General features: G+C 37.1%; 1 pseudogene; it reads left to right on the forward strand.

Moving 5' to 3' along the window:
- Positions 1–2208: 2208 nt before the first annotated feature.
- LOC107025149 overlaps positions 2209–11057 on the forward strand; it is a 16133-nt pseudogene continuing 7284 nt past the window's right edge.

Genomic DNA, 11057 nt, shown 5'->3' on the forward strand with positions numbered 1-11057 from the left:
ATGACTTATGCCACTTACCGTGAGTGTAGTAAGAACCATCGAGGCTAGTGACTTAGAGGAAATGAAGAATGCTTTGGGTCTAGTCAGTCTGGTCAGAGGTTGAGGGCTTGTCCTTCTAGACATGGTTAAGGAGGTGGTAATGGTAGAGCTCAGTTTACAACTAAAGCAGCACCAGCAAGTTGTCCGACTCAGCAGGGTGACTCATCTGGTATAGGTGGCGGTTAATGCCAGAATAGGTTGTATGGTCTTCAGGCTCAGCAGGATCAGAAGTGTTCTTCATATGTAGTCACTACTACGTTACAAGTCTTTGACCTTGATGTTTATGCATTGATAGACCTAGGGGCTACTCTATCCTTTGTAAGTCCTTACATAGCATTCCGATTCAGTGTCAGTCCAGAAACTCTATCTGAACCTTTCTGTGTCTCTACTCCAGTCGGTGACCCAGTTTTAGCTAGATGGGTATACAGAAATTGCCCTGTCAGATTTCCCTGAAAGTCACCTTAGCAGATCTTGTAGAGTTAGAAATGGTAGACTTCGATGTCATTCTAGGAATGGATTGGTTTCATTCATGTTATGCCTCAGTCGATTGTAGAATTAGGATTGTTCGTTTTTAGTTTCCAAATGAACCAATCATAGAGTGGAAGGGGAGTAACTTAGCGCCTATGGGTCGATTCATTTCTTACTTTAAGGCCAAAAAGATTATTTCTAACGGTTATCTCTATCATCTAGTCTGGGTTAAGGATTCCAGCTCTGAAACCCCAACTCTTGAGTCAGTTCTGAGTCAGTTCCAGTAGTCTGTGAGTTTCTTGAAGTATTTCCAGAATATCTTCCCAGCGTCCCTCCCTAAAGGAAAATCAACATTGGAATTGATCTCCTTCAAGATACGCAATGTATTTATATTCCTCCTTACAGAATGGCTCAAAAAGAGCTTAAGGAATTAAAAGAGTAGTTGAAATACCTTCTAGATAAGGTCTTTATTAGACCTAGTATATAACCATGGGTACACCAGTGTTGTTCGTAAACAAGCAACATGGCTCTCTCACAATGTGCATTGACAATAGACAGTTGAACAAGGTCACAATCAAGAATAAGTATGTGATCCCTAAGATTGATGACTTGTTTGAACAACTTCAAGGTGCTATCCATTTCTCAAAGATAGACCTTAGATCGTGATATGATCAGCTTAGAGTCAGAGATAGTGATTTTCGAAAGACATCCTTCAGAACTCGATATGGTCATTATGAATTTTTAGTTATGTCATTTGGACTAACTAATGCTCCTGCAACTTTCATGGATTTGATGAACGGAGTGTTTAAATAGTACTTAGAGTTGTTCGTTATCATCTTTATTGATGATATCATCATTACTCTAGGAATAAGAGAGAACATGCGAGTCATCCGAGAGTTGTTCGACAAGCTCTCAGGGATCGCCAGTTATTTGTTATGTTTAGCAAATGTGAGTTCTGGTTGCAATCCATTGATTTCCTTGGTCACATTGTATCTAATGAGGGAATCCGAGTGGATTCACAGAAGATAGAAGTAGTGAAACAATGGCCCAGTCCTACCTCTTCTAAAAATATTATTATTTTCATAGGTCTAGCGGATTATTACAAAATTTTTGTTTAAGGATTTTCATCCATAACCTCACCATTGACTAGGTTGACTCAGAAGATGGTCAAGTTTCAATGGTCAGATGATTGTGAGAATGGTTTGCAGAATTGAAAACAAGATTGACTACAACTCTTATCTTGACTCTACCAGAGGGTTCAGATGGTTATGTGATCTATTGTAATGCATCCAGAGTTGGACTATCTTGTGTGTTGTTATAGTGAGATAAGGTTATAAGTTATGCTGCTAAACAACTTAACGTGCATCAGAAGACCTATCCGACTCATGTCCTCGAGCTTGCAGCAGTGGTGTTTGCACTTAAGATATGGAGACACTACTTGTATGGTGTTCATGTAGGATTATTAATTATCATAAGAACCTTCAGTGTGTGTTCACCCAAAAAGAGTTGAATCTTCGCCAGACGAGATAGCTTGATTTCCTTAAGGATTATGTGTGAGTGTGTATTACTATCCTTGTAAGGAAAATGTAGTAGAAGATGCTCTTAGCAGATTATCTATGGGTACTGTATCTCATGTTGAGGAAGAAAGGAAGGATATAGTGAACGAAGTTTTACAGGATCGCTCGCTTGGGAGTTTGCCTTATGAGCATATCAGACAGTGGTGTAACATTTCTGAATGGGGTAGAATCTTTCTTGGTAGTGGAGGTTCTGGAAAAGCAAGACAGTGATCCAATCTTGCTTGAACTGAAGGGTGAAGTCCATAATTATACAGTGGAGGTTTTCTCCCAATGGGGAGATAGTGTACTTCGCGACCAGGATAGATTGTGTGTTACTGATGTGGGCGAGTTGAGACAGCATATTCTTGCAGAATCCCATAAATCCAGATATTTTATTCATCCAGGTGACACTAAGATTTACCGCAATCTGCGGGAAGTCTACTGATGGAATGACATGAAGAGGGATATAGTAGATCTTGTAAGTAACTCCCCAAATTGCTAGCAATTCAAGGTAGAACATAAGAAACCACAAGGTATGAATCAAGAGATCAACATTCCTACTTGAAAGTTGGAAGTGATCCTTATGTATTTCATCACAGGGTTACCTTGTACTCGCAGACAGCATGACTCCATTTGGCTTAGTTAATAGGATGACTAAGTCTTCTCGCTTTTTGGCGGTAAAGACTACAGATTCAGCAGAGAACTATGCCAAGTTTTACATTAATGAAATTTTGAGGTTGCATGGGGTTACTTTGTGGATCATCTCAGATAGAGGTCCTCAGTTTACCTCTCATTTGTGGAAGTCATTTTAGAAGGGTGTTGGTACTCAAGTTAACTTTAGCAAATCATTTCATTCGCAAACGGATGGACGGTCAGAGTGTGCCATTAATACCCAAGAGGATACATTAAGATCTTGCGTGATCAATTTCAAGGGTTGTTGGGATGATCACCTTCCTCTAATTTAGTTCGCCTACAACAACTGCTACCATTCAAATATTCAGATGGCCCCTTATGAGGCACTGTATAGTTGTAGATGTAGATCTCCTATTGGTTTGTTTGAAGTAGGTGAAGCAGCTTTGATAGGACCATATCAGTCCTTCATGCTAAGGAGAAAGTACAACTCATTAGAGATAGACTTAAATAGACTTAAGATAGCCCATAGTCATCAGAAATCTTATGCAGATGTAAGGACAAGGGAACAGGAGTTCCAATTTGATGATTGAGTTTTCCTGAAAGTGTCAGCTATGAAAGGGGTGATGACATTTGGCAAGAAAGGGAAGCTCAGTCCTAGATATGTAGGCCCTCACAAGATCTTGAAAAGGGTTTGCAAGGTAGCATATAAGTTAGAGTTGCAAGCAGAACTAGTATCAATGCATCTAGTCTTCCATCTCGCTCTTGAAGAAGTGAGTGGGTGACCCAGACTCTATAGTTCCATTAGAGAGTGTGGCGGTGAAATATAGTCTTTCTTATGAGGATGTACCAATTGAGATTCTTGACCGCTAGGTTAGAAAGTTGAGAAACAATGAAGTTGCATCAGCCAAGGTTTTGTGGAGCAGCCAGTCCATATAGTGAGCTACTTGGGAGGAACAGGAAACCATGAAAGCCAAGTATCCTCACCTCATTCAATCCGATTCCACTCTAGCTTAAGATAATAGTTACTCTTTAATTTTTAAGTTATTCATGCGTGAATTCAGCCTTAGAATCATATTCCCTCAGTTCGTACTTGCATTTTCTGGGAACTCAATCCAATAAAAAACTTAGTTCTCAGTGCTTTGTAGTAGGGACTGCAACTCTTTTCGTCTATTTCAACTAGTTTTGTCTTCAGTCGAGGACGAATGTTCCCAAGGGGGACATAATGTAACACCCCGTATCTAAAACAGACCAGAAATCAACTTTTCAAAAATCTACATGTGGAATTGACGGTTGACATTGACTGACCGTAGTATGATCTACGGCCCACACTATGCATCTGTCGTTTGAGTCGAAGCCCTCCAAAAACACAGCCCAGAAAAATTGACTAAGTGTCAATCCACAGACAGACCTACGGTCCGTAAGTCAGACTACGGTCTATAGTCTGTGACCGTGGATCAAGACCCCATTTACCCAGCCTCTGACACAAACTATGGATGAACAGCACGGACAGATGTTTGATCTACGGTCCGTAGGTTTGACTGTAGGTGAAGGTTAGCAGCCAGTTAGGGGGAAAATGATGTTGGATCAACTTCAAATAATCATAACTCTTAGCAAAAAATGAATTAGGTGTCTCATGACCTATTAAATGATATATAATTGAATTATCTTTCCATAGACATCGACTTAACTACCCTTGAAGTCGATCACTCAAGCTCTCAACATGTCCTCTAAGATATTCTGCGTACTCATCCATCTACGGATATAATATTGTGCCAAAGTTAACTTGAGTACAAAGACCTTGCTCAAAAGACATCCACAAATGTAAGGTAAATTGAGGCCAAGTATTTGAGATGATAGACAAAGGAACCACATGAAACCTCACATCTCATTATTATAAAGCTTGGTGTAATTCACCGCTGAATGTGAAGTCTTGACCGCCAAAAAGCGTAAATACTTAGAAACCTTATCACCAATCACCTAAATGTAGTCATGTTTCCTGCGAGAACTATGTAAACCTGTAATGAAGTCCTTGTTGGTCAGTTAGAACTTCCTAGTAGGAATGTCAATCTCTTGAATCATACCCCTTAGTTTCGCCTTATCTTGCTGGCAGTTGGGGCACTTAGCCACAAAATCTGCTACATCTCTTTTCATCTCATTCCACCGATAGACTTGCCGTCGATTGTTCTACATCTTAGTGGCTGTTGGATGAATAAAATATCAAGATTTATGGTCTTATTCAAGAATATTCTATCTTAATTCACCCACCTTAGGAACACACAATCGACCCTGGTAGAGAAGCACATCATCTCGTTCTTGGGAGAAAACCTCCACCTTTTGCCGGTGGATTGCTCCCTTAAGATCAAGAAATATTGGATCACTATCGTGCTTTTCCTTAATTTCCACTAGCAATGAAGATTACGCCCATTCTAAAATGTTTATCAACCATCTGATATGCTCATAACACTAAATCTTAGGCGAGCAAGTTTGTGAACATCCTTCACTAGCTCATGTCGCTCTTCCTCAACATGTGCTACACTACCAATAGATAGTCTGCTAAGGGAAACTGCTACTACATTGGCTTTACAAAGATGGTAATGCACACTCATACCATAATTCATGAGGATCTCAAGCCACCTTCTCTGGCGAAGATTCAACTTTTTCTGGGTGAACACATATTAAAGGCTTTTATGGTTTGTCAATACATTTGAGTAAACACCATACAATGCCTCCAAACCTTAAGTGCAAACACCACTGCTGTAGGCTCGAGGTCGTGAGTTGAGTAGTTCTTCTCACGCACCTTAAGTTGTCTAGAAGCATAACCTATAACCTTACCTCGTTTCATCAATAGACAACCTAGGCCGACTCTAGATATCTCTCAATATATCAGAATTCCATCTGAACCCTCTAGTAGAGTCAATGTAGGAGTTGTAGTCAACCTAGTTTTCAATTCTGCGAAACATTTCTCACAATCATCTAAGAGCTGATACTTGACCATTTTTTGGGTCAAATTAGTCAATGAGAGTCTATCCTTCCACGAACCTTCTGTAATAACGTACATAAACAAAGGAAACTTATGATATCATTAGGTCAGGTAGGTCTGGGCCATTGTTTCACTACTTTAATCTTAGATTCCTTCACTAGACACAATATTCCCAAGGAAAGCAACTGATTGTAACCAAAATTTCACTCGCTATACTTTGCAAAGACCTAGAGATATTTGAGAGTTTGTAGAACAACTCTCAAATGACTTGCTTCTTCTTTCTCATTCCTAGAGTAAAGGAGGATATCATCAAAAAAGACGATAAAGAACAAGTCCAAGTATTGCTTGAACACTCTATTCATCATATCCATGAAATCTGCAGGAACATTGGTTAGTACAAATGACAGAACTACAAATTCATAATGACCATCCCGAGTTCTGAAGGTTGTCTTCGAAATGTCATTATCTCTTACTTAATGCTGATGATAACCTAATATGAGGTCGATCTTAGAAAAATAATTAGAGCACTGAAGTTTGTCAAACAATTCGTCAATCTTGGGGATGGTATACTTATTTTTTATTATGACCTTATTCAAATGCTTATAGTTAATGCACATTGTAAGAGAATCATCTTTGTTCTTTACGAACAACACTAGTGCACCCTATGGAGAGATACTATGATTTATGAAGCCCTTATCTAGAAGGTCTTTTAACTGCTCTTTCATTTCGTTAGCTTGAGTCATTCTATAAGGAGGGTAGAGATAGGTTGCGTATCTGGAAGGAGATCAATTCCAAGGTTGACTTCCCTATAGGGAGGAACTTCAGGAAGAGTTTCTAGAAATTCATTAACTAGAGGAACTGACTCAACACTTAGGATTACCCGGACTAGGTATGGAGATAAATTTAGAGATCATCTTTTTGGCGTGAAAGTAAAAAATTAATAGACCCCTAGGAGCTAAGCCACTACCCTTCCATTCTAAGATAGGTTTATCTGGAAACTAAAAATGAACAATCGTAGGTCTATAGTAAACCGAAGCATAACCGGAATGTAACCAATCCATGCTCAGAAAAATATCAAAGTCTACCATTTCTAACTCTACGAGGTCTATTAATGTTACATTCTAAGAGACTGTGGCAGGATAATTTTTGTTTACCCGTCTAGCTATAACTTGGACACCGACTGTAGTAGAGAGTGCGAAGGGTTTTGAGAGAGATTCTGGACTAACATCAAATTTTACTGCTATATAGAGAGTTACAGAGGTAAGAGTAGCCCTTGGATCTTTCCACTGAGTGTACCATAAGTAAGCCACATCCTTAAGCTGGAAGGATGCTAAATGAACCCTACCATTACCAGTCACTTACATCAGTCCAAAGATTTTCTTAACCTCATCAATGATGTTCTATGGGTTCTCACCAACTTCTGACTCTAAAAACTCAGGCAGATTAATCAAAAAAAATATAAAACTCTAGTTGTCACTAATCCATCATTCTTATTAGTAGGATTTGGGACATGATAATTCTTTTGGTTTGTCATAATCTGAACCAAAAGTTGAATTGGTTTTGCGAAACAATGCATTTGAAACCCTTGATCTAGGACAAGACTAACTGTATTAGCATTCCATGCGTAAGAACTACAAGAAGGCATGATCTTCAGCGCATACTGACAGATTAGAATGAGAAAATTTGATCATACCTCACGCACGATAGGAGTAAAAAAGAGAGTGAAGTTTTCCTAAAAACACTTTGTAGCCTCCATGTCATTAGATGTGGTGCACTTCACGTCCACGAAAAGGACTCTACATAGTGCAACTTTTAAGACATCCTAGGACTCTTAAACCAAGTTTTTCTGATACAAAGTTTATCACACCCCGAGCTACCCCTAAAATGTGGGAATGGGACCTAGGACCACAAGTGATCCCAAGCTAACCATGTTGGCATGATCATGAGCATACTGAAGATAAATTGTACAATAAAATGATGTGGAAGCTATAACTAAAATTAAAGATGGGGAATAGCCATATACTAAAATTGGATATATGAAAATCGATGAGTTTAACATGAAGAAGATATTAACTCAATAGTAAGATGAATCTAACTATGTCTGAAAATAGCCTATAACTGACTAGAAATGCTAGGACAAGCCCCAACTAAGTCTAGCAAAACTGAAACTAATGGACTAAAAATACTGAAAAGAAACTCATGACTATTGTCCTCAGAGAATGATGACTCATGACTGTATTAGCTAAACTAGAGATCGGGAACCGATATAAGTGTGATTTAGAGCAATGTATGTATTAGTACTTGATAGGTACTAAGCATGCATGATAGTTTACAACTAAAATAACGTATAATTGAATAAAGAAATAAAAAAATTAAACAAATTTGAATGATAAGGATGTTGAAATAGTAAGCATAAATAATTGAATGCAATGACCAAGTTATTACATGCTGAGACTCAAAAATGAAACATGGTCAATGAAATGGAGCCTAACTAAACTATGAGAGTTACTAATAAACGATAATAATAATACATAAGGTAACTATAGAGTCCAATGTATACGCTTCATCAAAAAGACCCAATATACTCAGCCAAATGTATAAATGCATGATGGCATGACAACTGAAATGATGCCCACATAGGGGACTTACAACCTATGTGGCTAGTAGTTCTGGACTATTTGGGTACGTTGAACCCTAGTCCAACTTGGTATTATGCTACTCCCAGTAAATTAAATAAATAACATATTGATGACTAAATTTATGTTAGTTAATCGATAGCTCAAACTGCACATGCAAACCGAGAATGCAACAATTAAACTGATATTGATGCATTAATAATTGAGGCTTGTAAAAATAAATATCTTAAATTTCTGACCTAGCATGTGTAATTCAAGAACTAAGGAAAAACATAGCTAGGGTTATGGGATTCTTGCAATACAATGAATATTAACATACTAATCTGATTTGGGTAATTTTAATATATAAGAACCCTATATTTCTAACATTCAAGAAATCCTTTAAGGTATACTCATAATAGGCAAATCAAGAAACAAACTGAAAACTAGGGACCTATGGGTGAAAGGAAGCCACAAGTGAAATCCTGCATACCTGGTAATGAATTTCACGGAGAAATCCTTTTATTTCCAGGATGGATTTGAAGAAAACTTGTTGCATTCTTGAAGTAGGGGTTTTCAACCTTTTTCTCCTCTCTTGGTTCTAATTTTCTATATTTTTATTAATGACTTAACTTAGTTAAGCTCTAGTAATTTTTGTAGGCATAAACTGACTAAAACTTCATGATTTAGGGTCTAAACAACGTGTCTTAGGGGCCAAACAAATAAGAAAAATACCAAAAGTCCCCTGACTTAAAAGTTGTCCCAATAAGTGACGGAGTTGACTAAAAGACGATAAGTCGACTGACGGTCCGTACTAGTCGACTGTTGTTCATAGGCGAGACTGAAAGTTTGCTAGCCTATCGACGGAGCTGATTGACGGACCGTAAGTCGCTGATAGTACATACTAATCGACCTTCGTTCACGACTTGTGAGTGGAAGTTGGTTTTTCCATCGATGGAGCCGACTAACGGACCTTAATACGACCGATGATCCGTAGTTAGCTTCCGTTGGCGGCACCTGCAACTTCTTTAAATCTACATTTTTTGTCTGTTTCGGATATAGCGTGTTACAAAAAGTTCGAGACAAACTTCCAAACTCAATCATAAAAGAATCGAGGTCGATATTGTAGCGGAAAACGGTAAATTTATAAAAGTTTACAAAAATGACCGACCGTGTCAATACAATTAGTGTCAGCTACATATATAACCTTTTGCCTATTGCATTTCAATATCGCAAAGAATGTTTCAGTTTAGTTGTAAATATATTTTATCAAATCGTATGTAGCAACAATAACATATAAAGAAAGTCAATTTGAAGCATGTTAGTCATTACTTTTAAAGCCTCATTGAAATATCACGGTATTGTAGTCTTGTTCTCTAATATTAAAAAACTTGTAAATAAATTAATTTTATTTGGTAAAATGGGCATAAAATATAATATAAGTGCTTGTTTAATGAATAAGCACCCTAAAATTAAATCATGGTCAAATTTTTATTATTGGAGTCCAAAGAATCTAGTGAAAGACAAAACATTTTCACCACACCCTTTATCATTATTGATTATGGCTATAAAATACTTAATTACTGCAAAGCTGCATACTTATTTTTATCAACAAACATAAAAGCTCTCTCTTGTTACGATTGTAAAGGGAGTTTTTCTAAAAATCTACATTAGTTATTTGTGTATAAAATGAGGATCCATTCTCGTCCTTTTTCATGTTCGACAAAAGATTCTCTCGAAAAATCCTTTTTTTTTTGCACATCTTTTTTCTTGTGTTTCTATTTCCGATCATACAACTTGTTTATTTTGATGTGATTTGCATTTTTTTCTGCTTGAATCATATTGAGTGAACAAGTAAAATAGAATTTTTAGAGTGTGTTTGGTATGGAAGAATTTAAAACTTTTACATGTTTTTGTTGGTTAAAAATATTTTTCTAGAAACATCAAGTACTAATATCATGAAAATGACCTCCTTACAAGGAGTTCATTTATCCAACCCATAGTGGGGTAATTTAGCGGTCCAAGGGAGTGACATAATTGGTTCAAACATTAAATGAAATGACACAATTAGTGAATTATTCCAAAATTTTGTGATAGAGTGTTTTAATACTTGTTTTGATTAGAGATAACAGGTGCCTAGAGATAGTTGACACATCAACATTATAAAACCTCTCTCTCTCTCTCTCTCCTTATCTCTCTCTCGCTCTCTCTCTCTGGTGGTCATAATCGTTAAGGATCTTTTTCTACAAATCTGCAATAGTTATTTGTGTATAAAATGAAGATCCATTCTCGACCTTCCTAATCGTCAACCAGAGGTTCTTTCAAAAAATCTTTCTTTCACTCATTTTCTTTTTTCCTAGTGTATCTATATGTGATCATACAAGTTGTTTATTTTGAAGCGATTCACATTTGTTATGCATGAATCTTATTGAGTGAACAAGTGAAATTGATTTTTTAGGGTGTATTTGGTATGGAAAAATTTAATTGTTTTTCATGTTTTTGTTGTTTAAAAATATTTTTTTCTTGAAACATCAAGTACTGAAAATCAAGAAAATGACTTCCCTCGAAAGAGTTCATTTATCCAAACCATAGTGAAGGTAATTTAGTGGTCAAAGGGACTGACGTCATTGTTTAAAACATTTAATGAAATGTCACTAAGTGATTTTTTCCCAATTTTTGTAATTGAATTTTCTGGTAGTTGTGTTGATTAGAGATAATAGGTACCTAGAGATAGTCAACACCAACATTATAACCCCTCCCCCCCCC

The sequence above is a fragment of the Solanum pennellii genome, chromosome 7 (genome assembly GCF_001406875.1).
Source record: "Solanum pennellii chromosome 7, SPENNV200".
Taxonomy (NCBI): domain Eukaryota; kingdom Viridiplantae; phylum Streptophyta; class Magnoliopsida; order Solanales; family Solanaceae; genus Solanum; species Solanum pennellii.